This window comes from Lithobates pipiens, unplaced genomic scaffold, assembly GCF_037356315.1.
Source record: "Lithobates pipiens isolate NorthernLeopardFrog02 unplaced genomic scaffold, aLitPip1_a1.2 Scaffold_19, whole genome shotgun sequence".
In the NCBI taxonomy this organism is placed as follows: domain Eukaryota; kingdom Metazoa; phylum Chordata; class Amphibia; order Anura; family Ranidae; genus Lithobates; species Lithobates pipiens.
In genome coordinates this window covers 177,028,817-177,052,680 of record NW_027507764.1, presented here as the reverse complement: position 1 = coordinate 177,052,680, position 23,864 = coordinate 177,028,817, and the positions used below count along the sequence as shown (strand labels likewise).

At 43.1% G+C, this 23,864-nt stretch overlaps 1 protein-coding gene across 4 annotated transcripts in view; it reads right to left on the bottom strand.

Annotated features, from left to right (window-relative positions):
• Window positions 1–23,864, bottom strand: part of ATP2C1 (ATPase secretory pathway Ca2+ transporting 1) — a 204,974-nt gene that overhangs the window by 141,136 nt on the left and 39,974 nt on the right. The window contains exon 2 of one of the 4 annotated variants that reach the window (XM_077491507.1): window positions 21,181–21,237. The exons of the other annotated variants lie outside the window; for them this stretch is intronic. The gene's annotated coding sequence lies outside the window, so the exon portion shown is untranslated. The remainder of the gene's footprint in view (window positions 1–21,180; window positions 21,238–23,864) is intronic. 4 annotated transcript variants of the gene reach the window in all.

The following is a 23,864-nucleotide window of genomic DNA, read 5'->3' as shown; positions in this document are numbered from 1 at the left end:
CTAAACCAGCACCTCAGGTAGGCCTGAAGTGGTTTTTACTTGCTTGCACACCCTGCGAGTGTTCTCCCCCTTGTAACCAGTAGGGACTAGGTGAAGGGGGCACATTTTCCTTCACTCCTGCAGGGGGTGTTCTGGAATGTATGTTGCGTAAATTACATTGGGGTTATTTGTTCTCTTGCAGGCCAAGACTCAGGACAAGGCCCAAGCGCAGTCACCAAAAAGGAAATGTGCAGTTTGCGGAAACAAATTGAGCTCCTCACGGAGAAAAGCAGTTTGCCACACCTGTATAGACAGCCTAGTTAAAGTGGTTGTAAACCCTTACAAACCACTCTGACCTACAGGTAAGCCTAGATTAAGGCTTACCTGTAGGTCCAAGAAATAGCGCCTAAACCTACACGGTTTAGGAGATATTTGCCAAAAGACAGACACTGAGCGCACTGCTGTTAGCGGCGATATGCCGCGAGTGGGGGCTCCCATGCACATGCGCGGAAGTGACGTCATCAAGGCTCCGTCAAATGACAGCGCCGGAGCAGCGAGAACCACCAAGAAGATGGAGGCTCCCTACACAAGGGGACAGCGGTGACTTTGCTGGATCCTGCGTCAGGTAAGTGACACATAATGGACTACTATGCGATGCATTGAAGTCCATTATGCTTTACCTTTGCAGGGAATCAAAGAGGAAGTAAACCCATCAGGGTTTACTTCCTCTTTAAGGATGACCCAGTAGTCTGTTAGAGAGGAGCTTACGTCTACGGTTAGCTTGTTTAAAACTCTGATTGAGAAGATTCAAGTACCATCAGAGGGTTCATCTCCAGTTAGGACTTAAGCCAGTCCTAGCTCTCCAAAGCAGAGTGCGGAGAATGAAGATTCTAAGGCTGAAGCCAGATCTATCCATTCTTCTCTGGAAGAATCAGGGTCAGATGCAGGGCCCAGGGATAGAGAATCCTTAAAGGGCTCAGAGGGACCCCAGAAGAGCAGGTTCGGGGCCACTCTGTGCAAAACGAGCTGCATAGTGGAGGCAAGTATAACATGTTTGTTATTTTTTTTTTTTTTTTTTAAATCACTTTACAATCCCTTTAAACCAGCTCTGGCCTCCACTTGTGTAGCCAGAAATTTAGAAGTATGGTTGAGGGATGACTTTCTTCTACACTGAAGCCGGCCCTGAGACCCGATCATGTTATTGGACAAGAGCAGCACCTTCTGCTTTTAAAAAGCATCCTTTAGCCATTTTGTTTTTAACTTTATTGAAATGTCACAAGAGGGTCATTTACTAAACATGGAGTGTGCAAAATCTGGTGCAGCTCTTCATAGAAACCAATTCACTTTCTGTTTATTTTTTTATTTTTACCAAAGCTTAATTGAACAAGCTGACCGTTAGAAGCCGATTGGCTACCATGCTCCGCTGCACCAGTTTTAATAAATCTCCCCTTTGGTGACATTTCATTCATTTCTATGCAAGGCAAGCTGAGCTGGTCACCACACATGGTGTGAGCGAGCCCTTGGAGTGGGCTTGTTCTCCGAGTTCAGACAAATATAAATGCATATAATCAGGCGGGGGGGGGGGGGGGGAGGATAATCAATTTATCTCCAGTTGCAATGATCAGGCAAACATACCACCTAAAAAGGAACACCAATGCAGTTTGCAATGGCCTCTGGGAGATGCCAACGCTTCCATGTTACAACACAAAGGAATGCTCCGTGGAGAACAGAAAATGCCATTTATATTTTCCTTTTTTTTTAAATCCTATTTTAGCTTGGAAATCTATAGGCAATAACTGCAGAGAAGTTGGTGAGGGAGCAGGAGAAAAAGGATGGCTACTGCACCTGAATGTTAAACAGTAGGTATAATGGAATAATAACTTCAAAGCAGAGACCAAGCAGTGCGATAACAGAATCCTTTAACACCAGGGATTGTAGCTGCTTCTATTAATTACTATTACTAGACAGCTATTTGCAGACAAACTATCCACACACTGAGCATGCATAATAAGGTTGGTGGATGAGTGTACGGGTCACACTAGTTTGTAACAACGATATTAGGTCATTTCATATTTATTCCATTTACTTTTAATCACTGTAGGGCTCCCTTGACAATCGGTGTGAAAGTTCATTACAGCCTGACAATATTACCCAGTCAGTTCTTCTATTCCTAAAACATTTAGGAATGCAGTGACAAAATATAGCATATACAGTGGGGCAAAAAAGTATGAGATCTTTTGTGTGGAGCCCCAGATCGAGGGAGATTATCAGTGGTCTTGTATGTCTTCCATTTTCTAATTCTTGCTCCCACTATTTATTTCTTCACACTATCACAGATAGTATGGCTGAATTCGCAGCGCTCCCGCAGCAAACTCGCACGGGACCCTTTTTTTGGTCCGCAACAGAATCGGATCGCATGGGGGTTCACACCATGCGATCCGATTCCTGTGCGAGTCGGCAGATCGCACTGCGATATGCGGACGGATCTGGGGGGTGTCATTAACATAACATTGACACTCCCAGCCGTCAGCATAGGGCAGTGTGAACTGCCGGCGGGAGTAATGCGATGCGGGAAAACGCCGCGGATTCGCGGCGTTCCCGCATCGCAGCGGTGTGAACCCGGCCTAAAAGACAACTGTCCACAACCTCAAACAGGTGCCATTAATATAGGTAATGAGTGGAGGACAGAGGAGCCTCTTAACCACTGGGCACTTAAACCCCCTCAATAACCAGACCAATTTTCAGCTTTCGTGCTCTCGAATTTTGAATGACAATTACTCGGTCATGCAACACTGTACCCATATGACATTTTTGTGCTTTTTTTTTCCACACAAATAGAGCTTTCTTTTGGTGGTACTTATTAATCACTGCTGGGTTTTTATTTTTTTGTGCTATAAAAAGAAAAAAAAAAAAAAAGACTGATTCCTATTACAAGGGATGTAAACATCCCTTGTAATAGGAATATGGCGTGACAGGTCCTCTTTACAGTGAGATATTGGGTCAATAAGACCCCACATCTCACCTCTAGATCGGGAAGCCCGAAAAAAAAAAAAAAAAAAAAAAAAAAAGATTCTGACTTCGATCGTAGCGGTGAGTCAGTAAAAGCACCGAAGAGCGGCGGGAGGGGGGGACATCCCCTCTCGTCTCCCATAAGAATGATCAAGCAGTGGAACAGCCGCTATGATTGTTCTTATGGTGTAGGGAATCGCCGGCTGAAAAAGCGGATATCTGAATGATGCCTGTAGCTGCAGGCATCTTTCAGATATCCCCGCACAAAGTCAAGGGAGTCATATGATGGCCGGCGGGTGGGAAGTGGTTAAAAAGCATTTTATTTTATTTTTCAACACAAAGCTATCCATTTATACAACATTTCTAAAACATAGCATGTACATAAAAATAAAACCCAAAAATAGATTATCCTACTGCTCCCGAGTATGGCAATACCACATGTGTGAGACTTCCACAGCATGGCCACATACAGAGGCCGAGTACAGCAGAGCATGGCTGGGTATCACCGAGTATTGCAGGGTTAATTGTCAGTGAGCAGTGCTGTGGGCACTACAGATCTAGCCCACAGCGCTACTGCCACCGATCTCTCCCCCTCTCACACTATACCGAGCGGTACAGAGAGGGGAGGGAGGAACCGGCTTCATGACATGACGCCGGTTTGTTTACAAGTGATCGCTCCATCATTTGAGCGCCCGTTTACCGTGATGCGCCGGGTCCTGTGGACTGGGCGGTCATGGATGTTCTCAAGTGCGTGCCCCAGGGGGCGCACGAGAGTGGAATTCTGGGAGGATGTCATAGTACATCCTCCCAGAGTTAAGCAACCGCCCTGCAGATGTAATTCGGCTATGGGCCGGTTGTTAAGTGGTTAAAGAAGAAGATACAGGTCTGTGAGAGCAAGAAATCTTGCTTGTTTGTAGGTGACCAAATACTTATTTTCCACCATAATTTGCAAATAAATTCTTTCAAAAAAAAAAAAAAAGAAAAATCAGACAGACAATGTGATTGTCTGGATTTGTTTCCACATTTTGCCTCTCATAGTTGAGGTATGCCTATGATGACAATTACAGGCCTCCCAAGGTTACATACGTCTTGTTATAAGTTGACAACATGCAGTCTCTGTCTCGCAGTTGTGCGATTGTTTTGTTATACAGGCTTCCTATGGAGACAAGTGGCAATTTCATAACAAAATCTTCAGGCATGGTTCACTGTTACCGTTAAGAGTTCCACCATCAAAAGCGCAATGCAGGCATCATTTTAATGCTCGTATGTATTCAGAAAGTGGTTACAAAGAGGCTGTAGGATATACGCAACAAAGGGTGAAAAGAAAAAAGAAAAAAGAAAAAAAAAAAAAAAAAAACACATTGCACATAGCAAATAGAAGGTCATTCAGTTGGCTTTAGAGCCTGTCTAAAAGGTAAATACGATTCTCCACTCCCCACCTCACAGACCTGGCTCCCTTGATTAAGGTGGACCTTGCATAAAATGTTTTTATAAGTAACCCATGTTACAGACTGACAATGTAGAAGCAATAAAAAGAAAAAAGGGACAAGGTGTTGGCCCCTTATTCATTCACTTCCTGTAATAAAGACATAATAAAGATTATAACAATAGTAAAATTAAACACAACATCAACTCCGATGTCTACGATTGTTATAGCAGCGCTACTATCATAAAGTCTATGATTAGCTTTCATGTGTATATAACACACAGGGTGAAAAAACTGTTGACAGATGATGCGAGACAAGTCCCAGAAACCACAGATAACCTGTGTCACACAATAGGTCTCCCCACACCCACCAAAAGGATGGATATATCGGACGCGGATAGAGATACCACAGCTAACCTCAGGATCAGGACAGGTGTCACAGATTGACACGTGGATTCCACGGATAGAAAAAAGGCTCCAATAGTGTAATTCCATTTACATTTATTCAGTAAGAGTCATCAGCCCAAAAGCAATTTAAAACTATTGTTTGTGGGCTGATGACTTACTGAATAAATGTAAAACAGGATTACACTATTGGAGCCTTTTTTCTGTCCGAGAAACCAGTGGAATCCACATGTCAATCTGTGACACCTGTCCTGATCCTGAGGTTAGCTGTGGTATATCTATCCGTGCCCGATATATCCATCCTTTTGGTGAGTGTGAACCCCAAAGGGGAGTGTGATACACGGACTTCGGTGTGGGGAGACCTATTGTGTGACATAGCAAGATCATCATCTGTGGTTCTGGGACTTGTCTCACATCATCTGTCAACAGTTTTTCCACCCTGTGTGTTATATACACATGAAAGCTAATCATAGACTTTATGATAGTAGCGCTGCTATAACAATCGTAGACATCTGAGTTGATGTTGTGTTTAATTTTACTATTGTTATAATCTTTATTATGTTATGCGTTTGCATTTAAAGCAGTTGCTGAGGTGCCATTGGTATGCAGTGGTAGATTTATTACTGCAACTGAGATAGTTCTTTTATGAAAATCGGACACATCTATAGCGCTGAGATAGTGGATATAATATATACTGTAATTTTATTTTTGATAACGAATAAGGACAATATACTTTTACATTCATGATAAGTATGGTATTATTTCAATGAAGATTGCAGAATTAAACTAAATAAATTACTTTTGAAACGAGCCGCTTCAGCCCCGGAAGATTTGGCTGCTGAATGACCAGAGCATTTTTTTGCGATTCAGCACTGTGTTGCTTTAAAGGCTTCTTTCACACTGAAGCGCTGTAGGCGCTGGCGGTAAAGCGCCGCTATATTTAGCAGAACTATTTGGCCACTAGTGGAGCGGTTTTAGCCCCTGCTAGCGGCCAAAAAATGGTTAAAACCACCCGCAAACCGCCACTGCAGCGGCGCTTTGCAGCACTGCCCCATTGTTTTCAATGGGAAGGGGCGCTTTAGGAGCGGTAAATCCACCGCTCCTACAGCGCTCCAAAGATGTGGCTTGCAGGACTTTTTTGACCGTCCTGCAAGTGTACCGCCCTGAGGGCTTTCACACTGGAGACAGCGGCCATTTCAGGGCGCTTCGCAGGTGCTATTTTTTAGCGCTGTAGCGCCTGACAATTGATCTTTTTTTTTTTTCCCCTCACACATAGAGCTTTCTTTTGGTGGTAATTGATCATCTCTGCGGTTTTAAATTTTTTGCTCTATAAACAAAGAAAAAAAAAGCAACAATTTTGAAAAAATAAATAAATACATTTATCAGTTTAGGCCGATATGTATTCTTCTACATATGTTTGGTAATAAACAGAATTGCAATAAGCGTATATTGATTGATTTGCATAAAAAGTTATAGTGTCTACAAAATAGGGGATATATTTATAGCATTTTTTTTATAATTTTTTACTAATAAATGGCGGTGATCTGCAATTTTTATCGGGACTGCGACATTATGGCAGACATATCGGACACTTTTGACACATTTTCAGGACCACTGGCATTTATACAGAGATCAGTGCTATAAAAATGCACTGATTAATGTAAAAATGTCACTGGCAGGGAAGGGGTTAACACAAGGGGCGATCAAGGTGTTAACTGTGTTCTGTCTGAAGGGGGGATGGGACTGTCTAGGGGAGATGATAGATCGCTGTTCATACTTTGTATGAACAAACAATCAGTCTTTTCTCCCCACAGAGAACTGAGATCTGTGTTTACATACACAGATCCCGGTTCTCTTTGTGTCTACGAGCGATCATGGGAGCCTGGCAGTCATCGCGCCCACCAGGCATTCGCATCGTCTCCGGGGGGCGAGCGCGCCCTTAGTGGCCACAGGGCGAAGCGACGCAAGGTAGCGTAATTTCGCCCAGCTGTGCAGTAAAACTGTGGCGGCTGGTCGGCAAGTGGTTGTACTGTATATGGGACTACGATCATCTGCATCAGCAACAGGAATGTTGTACACCTTTTATTAAAAAAGCCAGAAGGAAGCAGCTCTTATTCTGACATGTTCTGCGCCATGTTTCTTCGAGAAGCTCCGTGCATACCACCAAAACATGCCAGACTGGAGCTGGCTCTTTTAATAAAGGAGGAATATTATTTTGCATCTCAGTGTGCAGTATTCTCGTTGTTAGTACAATTGATTGCTTCAGTGAAGATGAGCTAAGCCAGCACCTGCAGATTTGACTGTAGAGTCTGATCTTACTTGAAGCAGCAAGAGAAATATTGGATATATGGGTCTGTACAGATTGGGTTTTATGGATTACTTTAAAGCAGGGATAGGCAACCTTTCAGAGGCAAAGATCGACCTGAACATGAAAGATCAAAGATTACCGGGTTTGGCGCCCTTATTTAATTTATTTAAGGAAACTTAGAAAAATATAATAAAAACAAATGTCACTGTAAAAATATATTTTAAAAAAATTGCCCTACCTTTAAATAAAAAAAATAAAAATACAGTATCAGTAAGGCAGTAGATGGAGTCAGTTTTATTATTATTGTACTTTTTACAATATATTTTAAATATAAAAAAAAAAAGTCTACACACCCGTTAACCACTTGCTTACTGGGCACCCTTCCTGCCCAGACCAATTTTCAGCTTTCGGTGCTCTCACACTTTGAATGACAATTACTCAGTCATACAACACTGTACCCAAATGAATTTTTTGTACTTTTTTCCCCACAAATAGAGCTTTCTTTTGGTGGTATTTGATCACCTCTGGGGTTTTTATTTTGTGCTCTATAAATGAAAAAAGACTGAAAATGTTGAAAAAAAAAAAAAAAAAAACGCATATTTCTTTGTTTGTGACAAAATTATGCAAATTACAAAATTATGCAATTATTAATGTACAAATACCCCCCAAATGACCCCTTTTTGGAAAGTAGACATTCCAAGGTATTTAGTAAGAGGCATAGTGAGCTTTTTGATGTAATTTTTTCCCACAATTCTTTGCAAAATTAAGATTTTTTATTTATTTTTATTTTTTTTCCCACAAAATTGTCATTGTAATAGGTTATTTCTCTCACGTGGCATGTGTATACCACAAATGACACCCAAAAAAAAAAAAATCTGCTACTCCTCCTGAGTATTACGATACCACGTGTGGGACTTTCACAGCCTGGCCACATAGAGAGGCCCAACATGCAGGGAGCGCCATCAGGTGTTCTAGAAGCATAAATTACACATCTAACTTGTTGACTACTTATTACACTTTTGAAGACCCTGGAGCACCAGGACAATGACATGTGGCACTGATGACAGATGGCACCGATACGTGGCAATGACAGATGGCACTATGTGGCACTGATGACAGATGGCACTATCTGGAACTGATGACACTGACGACAGATGGCACTATGTGGAACTGATGACACTGACGACAGTAGGCACTATGTGGAACTGATGACACTGACGACAGATGGCACTATGTGGAACTGATGACACTGACAACAGATGGCACTATGTGGAACTGATGACACTGACAACAGATGGCACTATGTGGAACTGATGACACTGACAACAGATGGCACTATGTGGAACTGATGACACTGACAACAGGTGGCACTGGGAACAGATAGCACTAACAGGTGGCACTGGGAACAGATAGCACTAACAGGTGGCACTGGGAACAGATAGCACTAACAGGTGGCACTGGGAACAGATAGCACTAACAGGTGGCACTGGGGGCAGGTGGCTCTGGGGAGGATGGCACTGGCGGAGGATGGCACTTTTTTTTAACTTACGGCTGCTGCAGCCGTTCATCTCTCTCTTCTCACGCGCTGTCTGTGTGAGGAGGGAGAGCGGCGCTGAGAGATGATCTCATGTTTACATATGAGATCATCTCACATTGGACACGCTGATTGCGCTGTAAACGACCGCTGTGATTGGCTGTTTACAGCGATCTGTAACTGGCTGTGTCCGAGGGACACGGCCAGCACAGAACTTCCCCGATGCACGCTCGCGGGAGCGCGCATTGCGGAAGTAAACAGGAGGCCGTTCAGGAACGGCCTCCCGGGAGTTAGCGTCCGCTCTGCAGCCGCATTTCGGCTATAGGGCGGGCGCGAATCGGTTAAAATGTGAGGTTTCTGTGAAGTAAAAAAATAAAAATAATGAGACAAAGATAAATAACTTCAGAACTTTTGGGGGGGAGGGGGGGTGTAGAAATAAAAAACTAAAATAATGTGGTTGCATAAGTGTGCGCACACTGGGGACGTAGCTGTGTTCAGAATTAAGCAAATTACATTCAAGCTCATGTTAAATAATAGGAGCCAGTACACACCTGCCATCTTTTAAAGTGCCTCTGATTAACCCCAGATAAAGTTCAGATGTTGTAGGTCTTTCCTGACATTTTCTTAGTCGCATCCTACAGCAAAATCCATGGTCCGCAGACAGCTTCCAAAGCATCAAAGGAATTTCACCGTTAAAAAGTATCAGTCAGGAGAAGGGAACAAAAGAATTTCCAAGGCGTTCGATATTCCATGGAACACAGTGAGGACAGTTATCAAGTGGAGAACTGGACGTCTCTCCAAAATTGAGAGAGAGAAAAAAAAAAAAAGAAAAAAAGGAGTTGCAGGAATATCTGACAGATACTGGCTGTGTGGTACATGTGACAACAATCTCCTGTATCAAAATATATGTTTGGTGCAAAAACAACACTGTACATCACCAAAAGAACACCATACCCACAGTGAAGCATGGTGGTGGCAGCATCATGCTTTGGAGACCTTTTTCTTCAGCTGGAACAGGGGCCAAGGTAGAGGGGATTATGAACAGTTCCAAACACCAGTCAATATTGGCACAAAACCTTCAGGCTTCTGCTAGACAGCTGAACATGAAGAGGAACTTCATCTTTCAGCATGACAATGACCCAAAAGCATACATCAAAATCAACAAAGAAATAGCTTCACCAGAAGAAGAATAAAGGTTTGGAATGGCCCAGCCAGAGCCCAGACTTTAATCCAATTGAAAATTTGTGGGGTGATCTGAAGAGGGCTGTGCACAGGAGATGCCCTCGCAATCTGACAGATTTGGAGTGTTTTTGTAAAGAAGAGCGGGCAAATATTGACAAGTCAAGATGTGCCATGCTGATAGACTCATACCCCAAAAGACTGAGTGCTGTAACAAACAAATACTTTGTTGAAGCACCTTTTTTTTTTTTTTTTAAGGGTCCACCAAAAATATTTCAGTTTGTTGTTGAACTGAGTTGTACAATTTATAGGTCACATTAAAAAGGTGGAAAAAGTTCTGAAAGGAGTGCCGTCTTTTTTTTTTACATCACAAAAACCTGACATTTTGACAGGTGTGTAGGGGTGTGGTGTGTGTGTGTGTGTGTGTGTGTGTGTGTGTGTGTGTGTGTGTGTGTATTAAATGCTGGAGCAGGAAAATACCAAATTGGTTTCAGTAAATGCTATCCTCACCACCCCTCCTCCTGTACATGTCCCAGGGGTCGACAAGGAGAGCTCACTCTCTACCTGTAACCTGCACATGTGCAAGGTTGCCAATCCCAGCTTTAGCCACTTGCCTACTGGCCACTTTTACCCCCCTTCCTGCCCAGGCCAATTTTCAGCTTTCAGCGCTGTCACACTTTGAATGACAATTGTGCGGTCATGCAATACTATACCCAAACAAAATTGTTTTCATTTTTTCACACAAATAGAGCTTTATTTTGGGGGTATTTAATCACCACTGGGTATTTTAACGAATAAATTCCAAATATTGTGGGGGGGACCTTCATAGTTTGTTATAAAATAGGCTGATGAAGCTGCACTGATAATCAGGATATGGATAATCAGTGCCCTGATTTTCAGTGTACATGTCCCTTTTAGAGAAGCCGGTTATCGGCTCTCTTCTCTGCTCGTGCTGTCAGCATGAGGAAAGGAGTGCCAATAACCGGCTTCTACTTACATCTGTGATTGGACACAGCTAAATCACATGGTAAAGAGCCACCAATTGGCTTTAGCTGTCCACGCTGTAACCGTCAATCAGCAAAATGCGGTTAAAGAACTCTACAAACATCACTTACTTCCCCCATTAGTGACATATCCCAATACAATGCCATAAATCTTTCAACCCTCATGGGGTTTCCACACCTCCAGACATGCATTCACACATGTAGAAAAAAGTTAAAGTGTCAGAAGCCATGTATAACTAGTCCTCAGCATGGGCTAGTATAAAATAACACCACACTGGCCATGTGCGATACCTTCAATTAAAAAAAAAAAAAAAAAAAAAAAAAAAAAACTTTAAGATACTCTGGATACAGATAATAAAATTAAAAGACCCATTTAGCAACTCCTATTTACTGCCTCAGTTGTGCGTAATAATGGCATGTTTCACGGGCATAACCCCCCTTCTTCAGAACCTGGTCAGCATTGTGTGCAGCTAAGCCAACAACTAGGGATTGCTGATCAGGTCCTTGGTTATCTGTATCCAAGTATTGAGGACTTGGATTTTATCATTTAGGCCCCTTTCACACTGGGGCGTTTTTTTAGGCGTTACAGCGCTAAAAATAGCGCCTGTGTAGCGCCTGAAAAAAACCGGCCCCTTTCACTCCAGTGTGAAAGCCGGAGGGCTTTCACACTGGAGCGGTGCGCTGGCAGGACAGTGAAAAAAGTCCTGCTAGCCGCATCTTTGGAGCGGTGAATATCAATGGGACAGCGCGGCAATACCGCCGGCAAAGCGCCGCTGCAGCGGCGCTTTGCGGGCGGTTTTAACCCTTTTTCGGCCGCTAGCGGGGGTTAAAACCACCCCGCTAGCGCCCGCAGACCGCCGCTAAAACGACGGTAAAGCGCCGCTAAAAATAGCGGCACTTTACCGCCGACGCCCGCACCGCCCCAGTGTGAAAGGGGCCTTATAGTTTTTTTTTTTTTTTTCCTCAAGTACCTTTGAGAGCATTGTTATTACACAAGGCTTGCTGCAGCCTATTTTATATTGTTGCAAAAAGATTTTCCAGCCTGACAAACGCTGCAAGGCCATGGATCATACCTTGTATCTAGAGCCCTATGGGACCATTTGAATAACCTCTGGGTGTCTGTCAATATTAACCAGTGCGACTATATCCTAACACTTGAGTTCAATTATATACAAACTGCGATTGCTCAGCAGGTCATAAGAGTCGGCGATGTGAGGGGACAAGGCAGAGTGTGGATCACACAGACACCCAATGATATCAAAGCAGGGCATGCGGATGCAACATACTTTGCCAGCTATCTGGTTCTGAAGATAAGCTGATTTGTATATTAGTAGCTCTTACAGCTTTAGAAACAGACAAATTTGTTAAAAGGTTATATTTAATACTCTGCCATTAGAGACTATAGAAATGTTTTTGTCTCATATTTGTTAATGTCTTTTTTTTTTTCCATACAGCAGAAAGCAGAAACAGACATGTCAGGAAGTGAAGCATTTCTATGGAGACATTGGTGTCTCTGAAAAACGGGGTCACTCCCTTTGTGATTAAGAAAACAAAAAAGGGGGGGGGGGGGGGGAAATGTGCTCTCTCATAGCAGTAAATGTTCATACATTAAAATCTAGCTTTACAAAAAAGTCAAACAACCCAAAAAGAACAGACTGACATCCGGGACATGGCAAAAAAAAATAAACAAATTGCTTCTAAAATATTGTGGTTGATGAAAATGAACTACAAATGACCGCTTAGGTGGTACTTCATACCCACTCCCATAACACCTTTCTCTACATCTGGCGGATATACCTAATCGTGAGGTCACTGTGGAGGAGAATGCATCAAGTGACAAATGAGTGGTATTTAACGTGGGACCCCCTACCCTCACGTGTGACTTTCAAAAAACAACTTTACAGGCATTTGAGCACTAGCAATGGGAGCAACATCTTGCTGCTTCAGCTACAGAGGGACAGTTTCCACAGAGACAGGCAGGCGGCCTCCAAACCATTCTGCCACTGGCATTTGTGGCCAATCGCCAGCAGGAGGATTTCTAGCGGCAGAGTCACCCGTTTGACACGAACCTTAAAGACACCAACTTGTGCAGAAAGATCTGGAATATGTGAATGTAGATTAAAAGAGAAAATGAACGAAAACCCCAAGATTCTACATCTACACTTAGTACAATGTTAGTACCAATAGTTTCCTCCCTACCACTGGATTTTGGCCAATGGCAAAGCTCCACTTTTATAAAAGCTGAAGAAAATAAAGCTTGAATAAGTCAGCCCTGTGTGTGCAGCTGAATTGATTTGTACAATGAAGGACAAAGTGCTAATTCTAATAAAAATGTACTGATTATCTTTATGTCAGAAGGTGGTGTTCTACAATGACCAGACACAAACATTGAAACAAAATGAACTCAAATCTTTGGAGGAGCGACTTCAAGCTTAAGGCTGGGTTCACACTGCTGCGGGGGGAGATCCGGATGTGATTCGCACAGCAAATCACATCCGATCTCCGTAGCACTGCGAGTTCAGCCATACAGATAGTATGGCTGAACTCGCAGCTGTCCCGCAGCAAACTCGCACAGGACCCTTTTTTGGGTCCGCAACGGAATCGGATCGCATGGGGGTTCACACCATGCGATCCGATTCCTGTGCGAGTCGGCAGATCGCACTGCGATATGCCGACGGATCTGGGGGTGTCATTAACATAACATTGACACCCCCAGCCGTCCGCATAGGGCAGTGTGAACTGCCGGCGGGAGGTGAGCGATGCGGGAAAAGGCCGCGGATTCGCGGCGTTTCCGCATCGCAATAGTGTGAACCTAGCCTTAATCATATCACTTACCTGTAATGAAGGCTGTCCCAGGTTGCGAGTCATTGGGTTCCTGGAGAAATCTCCTGTGCCAGGATCCCTTTTCTCTTCCCATCCTTTGCTGCAATGATTAAACAGATTCAGGTCTTCAGGCAGAACAGTACAGGTGGTCTGATGAGAACTTGTCCCTTTCTTCCACCTCCCCCATTGAGAAAATTGCTTTCATTGATTACACTGCTTGTAACACTGTCTGGTCAGACTCTTCCCTCCAGTCACAAAATGTGTTGCAGACAGTGTAAAAGACCTTCTCTCAATGGAGGATCAGGAAAGAGGAGGTTGTCCCAATTGGACCTTCTGTACTGCGGTTTTAACTGAAGACGCAAAGCTAGAATGGTGTTAAATCACTGCAGAGCCAAAAGTTCAGACCCAGGAAGAGGACAGGTATCCTTGCAGTAAACATTTCTCCAGCTGCCTGAACACCACAAGACATCCTTCATTAGACGGAAGTGATGCGAGTAGAGTTGTAAGGATTTTTTTTACGTTTTTCTAATTACGTCATTGATATTCTCACAACAGACCCCCAAGTGCTTATTCAGCTTGTTCGTGTAATTGTAGCTCAGAATGGGCTGAAAACTATTTGCACATGAAAATAGAAGATTTAAAAGATTCCCAACCATATAATAAATACAGGAAAAGAGAAAGGGGGGGGAAGAACCATAATGCACAAGTTACAAATCAAATGAATAAAGTGCTAGTTGGGAAGAAGAGGAGCCAATTTTGTTACTATGAATCCCAGCACAAATAAGAGTCCGACTAACGATAGACTGGACGCAAGGGATACATGGTTTGGATTCAACAAATGGACCCTCAAAGCTGTCAGCAATGTCAAGCAGAGCACGAGGGGAAGCCATTCAGCAAGGCTGAATGTTATTTTCTGTAGGTTGGCTGCTACTACTAGCTCTAAAATTGCAGTGGTATTTTTTGTAAAGGCAACAACTGAAGCCCAAAACCAAACAGTTTTTTTATAGTTTTGAAATGAATTTGAAACAGGGCTAATCCCAACTTTTTACTGCCGACTGTGTCCTCAGGCGATTTGCCCAACAGAAGTGAGAATTTTTCTCCCAACATAATAATAAAAAAAGATTTGGCGCTGGAGTATTGAACAGATCCCAACTTCCCCCTCTGTAGATGTATACTTACCAAGAACCAACACCTGCAACCTCCTTTGTTGACATCCAGCACCACAAGTCTTCTCTCTGGCCATCTCTATGCAATCAGACTCCATAGACCAGTGATGGCGAACTTTGGCACCCCCAGATGTTTTGGAACTACATTTCCCATGATGCTCAGCCACTCTGCAGTGTAGTTGAGCATCATGGGAAATGTAGTTCCAAAACATCTGGGGTGCCAAGGTTCACCATCACTGCCATAGACTTTTATGGGGCTCTACTGCACAGGTGCAACCATGGAGAGAGAGGACTGGATGTTAAACACATACTTGCAATGCACACCGGATGGACTTATATGGTGTGAACAGGAAACAGAACAAATATTCACTCAGTGTCCTTGGGTTAAGCCTGTCCTGATATATCCAATCTACACAGCTCACCACATCGGTTGTGTGTGGGGCCCAAGTCCTAGTTCACCTTGGAGCGATGTTCTTCACCACAAAAATTGTTAAATCTTTTCAAGTGTGCCATGAAAACTTTTAGATCATTTTGGTGCGCCGCAAAAAAGTTTGAGAAACACTGCTAGCCAGAACCTAGACTTCCTGCACTGTAAAACACGGGTTTTACTCAACAGCCAGTCCTAAAAAGGTATACATTTCAAGCAAGGATAGGCATGCTCTCCTAGGGCCCCATTTGACAGCATTCTGGCCTAGCAACTTACTCTTCAGGCAACTGGCACTGAAGATTTAGGAGTCAGGGAGGAGTCTTATCTGTTCATCCATACCTATAAAATATCAGAATTTATTACTAAGTAGGTGATCATGGGTAAGGCAAGAGCAGATCCCGTAGAGCGTTTGGCATTTTTTTCTGCCTCTAAAAACGCCCCTTCATCTTGGCCTTCCTGTCCATGCACACATTGGAGTTTTGAGTACAAAAAGAAATACACAAGATGTGTTCTATACACACTCCAGCCCTGTTTTGTGTTTGTTTACAAAATGACAGACAAGTCTTAAAGATGTGCTCAAACAGGAAACGGCTGAAAAACACGGCAGTGTAAATATCACAGAATAGGCATTTATTTCTTTTCTGCTGCTTTTGCAGCCTACGTCGAGATCAATTCTACCCGCAGAGCTTGCAGATCACAAGACATTACCAGAGACTCTGTACTCTTGATTCCTCTTTGGAGGTTGTGGATATCATTTCAAAACATGGAGGAAAGGAGAGTACGGTATACAGATCAATAGATCTCTTTGCTCTGGTAATAGCCGTTTTCTCGAAATGGAACACAGTGGGTTTCAATTACAACTGCTTCTGTATACATCCATAGGTTCCTACATAATACTCTAAAACAAACACAAATCCAGTTTCTATGTGATGCACAGGCCTTGTAAAGTGTAAAAAAAATAAAAAATAATAAATAGGCATGTTCCCCTCCCAAACACTTCAGCTCACATCGGGGAAGATTTCAATAGAGCTGTGGGCTGGACTAGGTGTGGCCATGTGCTAACCGACAGGCTACAGCAGGGATCACTAGATGGCAATGGCAGACCATGATCCGGATACGGACCGAGCTACTGTCCAATCCAGACCTGCGGTTGCACCATTTAGGAGCAGCTTCTTAGCCCCTGCACTCTGCCACTGTCATTCTCAAGGCAGAATAGCAATGAACAGAGAGCGTGAAGCACAGCTGCACTGGATGGAGAGCGGGAGTGGAAGCTGCACAAGTTAAAAGGGGTTGTAAAGGTAAACATTTATTCACCTTAACGCATTAAAAGGTGAAAAAACATCTGACAGTGCCGGACCCCCCAGCCCCCCCCCCTTTTACTTACCTGACCCCTCAAAAGTCCTGCACTCGCCTAAAACATCCTCTTCGCCGCTCAGCCTGGCCGCTGGTTGGCTAGAGTGGGTGGATTGAAAGCAGCCATTGGCTCGCACTGCTGTCAATCACATCCAATGATGCAGCGCGCCGGGAGCGGAGCCGAGTGATACGGTGAGCGGCTATAGCCGCCGGCTGTATCATGGGAGCGCATCCGTTAGTACTTCTCACCATGCGAGGGAGCTCGGCTGAACGCGAGAAGTACTTGCGGGAGGAAGCCTAGACAGCCACCGAGTGACCCCAGAAGACCAGGTTCGGGGCCACTCTGAAAAAAAAAAAAAAATTCCCTTTACAACCACTTTAACTTTCCAGTTTAAGTAGCAGGCATCAGCTTGTTAATATGGAAAGTTAACCCTGACAGCTCCCACTCCCGCTCTTCATCCAGTGCGGCTGTGCCTCATGCCCTCCGCTCTTTGTAACGTAGAGAATGAGTATGGGCAAGAGTAAATGACTGTGAAGTTGGGGTGTATGACGTGAAGGGGCAGTGCTGTATGTATCCAGGGGTGATAGCTGTGGGAGATATAAGGGGGGGGGGGGGGTTCGAGTTCATACTAATGTGAAACCAATGTGAACGGGGGGGGGACTGAGAACACTGATGCAAGAACAGGGTTGTGATAATAAAAAGGTGCTCCTGTAAATACATGGAGGCAACTCGGCTATAAATACAGAAAGCTACAAGGTGGTCACAGTAACAAAGTGGAACTCCAGTCAACATACAGAATTAAGTGTGAGAATCCGTCAGGTTTTAATTGACTGTGCTACTGGTGATAATGGATTACCATAACTGGAAGTAAGGAGGAAAAACTTCAAGAGGGCCATAGATGTAAAAACAGTAAGAAAAACAGAATGTGCTACCGAAAACAAACATAGGCTTCACACAGTACATTTCATAATGGTGGTAGGGAAGGACTTCTATACAACATGGTTCTCAATGATTTTCAAGATCTAAAAGTGGAAGAAGAGCCCAACTATGATTTTTATTTTATTTTTTTTTATTTTTTTTTAATGTTCCCTCCCCACTCCCTCCTATCCTGTATGAAATAAAAAATGAGAAAGAATATCTGTGTACTTACCCATTTTTAATCCATCCCAGTCACGTGATATGCAGCTCTGGCTCTCCCAAGTCAGTGAGCAACTGCTGCTACTTTTGTTGATGGCCAATACTCTTCAAATTAAGCTATTGTATTTATAAAACTAAATTTTCAATATTTTTAATCTGCAGCTTTTATGAAAATATCGGAAGAGGCCACCATCGGGTGTTTCCTGCAGTACGATGACAATGCTATCCCTATACATGGACTTTAAAAGTAGGACAGTCTCAAAAAAGAAATGATTCTGTATGTTTGGTTTTCTAATATCCAGTTATTTGTATATTAGCAGACCTCAATGCGAAGTTAGAATTTGTAAGGAAACAGCTGCACCGTGACAAGCTATAATACAATATTTTACTTTGACGTCCTTATAAAAGCCACTGGCTACATGTAAGATCTTTTCTTTTCGTGTGCCGCCAATCCTGCAATCAAACAAAATAAAGACTTTAAAAAGACTTCTTTTATCCTCTACACTACAGAGTCTCTACCCTGCCTCCTGGAAGATGCCAGCCGGTGGCTGAACTTTTACTATCACCTTCTGCACCCACCCTTGACAAATATAGTTAATCACCTATGATCTGGCTTTGTTCCTCATTTTAGCAGCCAGTGCAAACATGTGAAGGGAAAGAATGTTTCTCACTATACAAAGTAACACAAAACTGAACAAAAAGTACTAAAAGCAGAACCAGAGTCAAAAAGACAAAAATGAATAGCCCATTCAAAACAATAAAACAAACATTTGTTGCAATATTCACCATCAGTACTTTGTCTGCCACTAGATGTCCTCAGTCCTGATAGCATCCAACCACCTCCTGGACAGAGGCTGAGGTTTGATAGTTCTGAACTGAGAAAGGCTCAAAGCTGAGCACTTCTGTGTTTATTCCTCATAGGGATAATCAGCAAATGGATGTCTGTACATCTCCTGCTGCTCTCCATCCTGACATTTGTCATGAGGGACCCATATGGCTGCTATTGGCGCACTTTAAAAGACACAAAGGTAGGCAAGGAAAGATGGCTGCTAAGTTTACTGTTATATTAACAAGCACACCTGTGGCACTACCTAAGAGCTCCCGAGTTTGTGGGAACAGTTTGGGAATGTTCCAACATGACTGCACACCAGTGGACAAAGCAAGGTTCATAAAGACAGGATGAGCGAGTTTGGGGTGATTGAAGTTGACTGTCCTGACCTCGACCCGACAGAACACCTTTGGAATGAATTAGCGTGGAGACTGCGAGCCTGACCTCACAAATGCACTTCTGAAAGAATGGTTAAACATTCTTTTAGACACAATCCCAAACCTTGTGGACAGCCTTCCCAGAAGAGTTGAAGCTGTTATAGCTGCAAATGGCAGGTCAATTCAATATAAACCCTACGGAGTAAGACTGGGATGCCATTAAAGATTATGTGCGTGTAAAGGCGGGTGTCCCAATACTTTTGGTAATATAGTGTACATGCCAATACACACACTTTATAAAATGCCATTTGAAAATGTAATAAATTTGCAGGAAACTGCTCCAGGCATTCTCAACCTGACACAAACACTTTTCAGCCATCATCTGTCACTCCCAAATTAAAAACTGTTCAGGAGTACAGATGACCTATTTCTATTCATGGTTGCAAAGTATGTTATGAGTACATGATCCTAAACCTGCAGCATTTCATTTAATCAATAGGAAGGTATGCTGGAGATTAAGTCCCATAGTGTGTAATCAGCATGGAATGGCATGTAAAAGCCTTTGACCCATTTCAAACCATTTGACCTCTCTGAATACAGTGCAAGGTAACACTCCATTAAGGAGAAGGGGGGGGGGGGGGGGGTGCGGAGACACATTTATATAACCGAGCACTTTTTCCATGTCTGCTGAACATCTAAACACAAAATCAGATGGTGGTGGTAATTTAGGCCTGGGGGCGAGGTAATATTTGTTGTGCTTTGTCTACTGACACTCTTTACCTGTGCATTACACTCTTCTGACCTGTGTGCTCTGTGTTACACACTCCTTACCCTTGCCCTCTGCATCTTATGCACTCCTAAACCCTGTGCATTACCTGTTCTTTGTGTCACTCCTGACCTTATAACTTGTAAGTTGCACAAGCCTGACCCCTGCACTCCCTCAGTACAATTTAGCCACATTGGCAATTCGCCCCATCTAATTTAGTTCTGGGTCCCCAAGGCCGAGGACAGACCACACCCAAAGTTAACTTCCTAGCTCAAGTCCCAGTTTGTGAACAGGAGGTTGGCAGCTGCTTTAGTGATCACTGCAAGAGTCAGCCACAGTCTGTATCACATGTTTTTACATAGGCTGGCCAGGGGAGGTAAAAAAAACGCAGGTAGCTGAGATGCCAAGGACCAAAATACAGCTGAATGAGGCTGTCCATATGCTGTAAACACAACAAATTTAGGCTCCTTTATTATGAGGCAGCAAAAACAGGTGGTTGCTCTGCCTTTCTACACCCCGACCGCCCACCTACAAGTGGATATGGCGCCGCTGGGATAAGGACTTTGCATCACGTTCATAATTAAACTGCAAAATATAAAAAATAAATACACCCCACAGCCATTTAATAGGCTGCAAAATCACCTCCTGAACGTCGTACAGTGGCTGCTTAGCAGCAGTATGAAAGGCAATCCAAAGTTGCACCAAATCAAACAGTCCACAAGTGTTATAAAACTGCTAAACCCAATGCGATTAAAATGCAATATGGTAATTAAACTCAAAATTGCATGAAAAGTGTCAATTATGACAATGCAATAATATCACTATATAAAATCCAAAACTGTACATTAGATCCTTATTTGTGCTGTAGTCTACCATTAAACTGCTTTTATTGGCACATCTGCAACTTAGGCTGCCCGTACATTATGCAATTTTCTTTCCTTCAACCATGGGTAAAGAAACAAACAACAAAAATGCTTCATTTCCCAATCAACACATTTAGTGTTGATGGGGTAATCCCTCCGGCAGCACCATTGTATTCCGACAGCATGAGGCTTCCCTGCCATTGTACTAAAGTCAATAGATCAACTTCCAGACAACCAGCCTTTCCATAGATGGATCGAAATTTGGCCGGTGCCTGCTAAACTGCATGAATATCAAAATGTCTATGGCCGGCTTTACATCATGGCTTACCAGCATAGCTACAGCAAGAGAAAAAAAAAAAATGTACTAGTCAAATCTCAACCTTGTTACTGAACTAATCAGATTATCAACCAGAAAAATGTCAGGAATGTTCATGAAATACAGACAAGGATGTATAAAATGACAATAACCAAAATTCACATTTCATAAATAAAATAAAAACTTAGACAGTTCTCTAAAATATATTTCATATGCAAGATTTATACAAAGAAGTACATTGTTAAGCTTGAAACTGAATCCCCATCTGCAACTCTGACCTTTCTTTTTGTACGGATGTATTATTTTTCTTTTCACTCACTGCATTAGCGGTTTATCTAAAAATAAGACAAAAAATAAATAAATGACACTGTTCACATTTTGGTGGTAGCTAATGATCAGCTGCGGTGATGTCAGCCATTCGATCATTGCGCATTGCTCTGCCATAAAGATGCTGCAAGTCAGACATACAGAGGACAGCGCCACTGACAAGCAATCCAATAACTATCCACTTTGGTCACCAATGTTCACTAACAGCATTAATCCTCAAAAGCAAATTACATTAAAGTGTTTGTAAACCTCAGATATAAAATATGAACAAAGTATATCTCTCTATATTGTGTACTTGTCACTATTAAGAGCACCAAGTGCCATTTCTGTCTGCTGCTTTGTTCCTGTGCTATCAGCGTGAATCAAATTATCCTGAGAGAAAAATGTTGACAGGGGAAGGACCTCCAATAGATTGACAACTTCAGCTTCAGTGGTGTGCAAAGTGTCATTTTAACTCTCTGCCTTGTTTTCTGAAAGCTCAGAAAACGCTTTATAATTTTAAATTCTGAATGTCTGTAGAGAAGAGAAGACTGCAAATAGACAGGTACAATTAAAGAGGGAGTCCACCAAAAAAAAAATAATAATAATAATTAAAAGACAGCAGCTACAAATACTGCAGCTGCTGACTTTTAATAAATGGAGACTTACCTGTCCCACAGTCCAGCGACATCAGCAGCTGAAGCCGAGCAATTGCTCGGCTCTCGCGTGCTACCGCCTCATTGAGGGAATCAGGAAGTGAAGCGTTGCGACTTCAGTTCCCTAGTGCGCATGTCACGCTGTGTGTTGTAAGTGGTCCCCGCTTTCTCCTGGGACTCGTGCGTTTCTCAGGAGACAGCGAGGGGTTGCGGGAAGGGGCATCACGGGAGTCTATTCCCGGAAGTGGGTGCAGATACCTGTATTAGACAGGTATCCGCACCCCCCTGAAAGGTGCCAAATTGTGGCACTGGAAGGGGGGGGGGGAATCAAATGAGCGGAAGTTCCACTTTTTGGTGGCACTCCACTTACATATTGGAGGATTTGATTCATCTCTATATCACCTGAGGACATTTCCTTTACTGGTTATATGTAAGGGTTTACAACCACTTTAATAGTTAAAGTAGAATTCCATTTAAAACCTAACTAGCCTTAAAACTGCCCCTCGGCCCTCCTTACACCTATGACTAACCTGTGTGTGTAAAAAAATAAATAAAAAGGGGGGAGGGGGAGGATGCATATACTTACCCATTTTCAGTCCAGTCATGTGCTCTCCCCTGCATCAGTCCACAGCAGCTGCAGGGAAGAGGTCCGACAACAGCTAAAACTTAGCGTGGAAATACAACGCAGATGTCATTAGGAATTATTGGCAACCCCGTACATCTGCTAAAGTGTAGCGTTACTCTGCAGGTTGGGAACGCACGTGTTCCCCAGCCACAGAGATGTGAGCCTAGCCCATGGGTGCTCCACCTGTGGCCCTCCAGCAGTTGTGAAACTACAAGTCTCATCATGCCTCTGCCTTTGGGAGTCTTACTTGTAACTGTCAGAACTGCAATGCCTGATGTGACTTGTAATTCCGCAACAGCTGGAGGGCCGCAGGTTGAGTACCGATGGCCTGGCCTAAGAGGTCATCACACCTGTACTTCCTCACCTCTCAACTGTGTAACCCACTGCTGGTCCTCTGGTTTTAATAGGTATGGAGAAGTGCGCTATACAGGGACTCCCTTCCATATTACATTTTACATGAACAGGTAATACATGAGCATAAATTAGCTGTCTGTAAATGCTCACTAGATTTGAACATTCTTTTGTAGCTGGTCAATCACATTTGGCCCCTTTGTTTCTCAATCGGAAATGTCGGGGCTCCATTTCAGCCCTATCTACAGATACTACCCTTATCACCGATATTAAAATTTCACCAAGTATGTGTGCCTTGTAACAAATGACCTTCCCTCAACTGCAGCAGTAAGTGTAAATGATTTCTGAATCCAAATTTTAGGCAAGTATAAATGAGGTAGAAGGGGAAAGGGTAACTTTTACAGACATATTGCGGCACATGCATGCAGTGTTCCTTACAATGTATGTCAGCCCTGCCGAAAATGGCTACAATACTTAACAAGCCCTCAAAGTTAGAAGGTTTTAGCCCCGAGACATGTCGTACTCTGGTTCATTTAAAGAAACAGAATGGACTTTTATACTCCGGGCTGCTGTTATTTTTGTGGTGTTCTTATACAACTGGAACAGTCAAACGTCCAACTTTTCAAGTGGCAACCTTTTCTCAAGTGCTACAAGAAGGAAGATCCATAGAGTGCTTACCAACCTGGTGGTGATATACTAAAGAAGGAGCATGCAGCTTCAACAAGCCAGCACTTATTCTTCTATCCAGAGAGGGTAAACCCACGCAAACATTTTATTGAGCAGGCATCCGTATCGATTCGTTCAGCTTATTACAAATCTTTAACACCATACATTCACACTCTGTCACTCAAGTATAGAAGTCCATTACGTGTGCATGAGATAAAGCTCATAGTAAGGTGTTAATTACACTCACCTCTGTGCTCCTAATCATTGAATCTGCAGCTTCAACATTATGGTGCAGAAATACTCCCAGCAGCTGCATTCTGCTCTCTGATCTCCTACAGAGTGTGCTGGGCTCACAGGA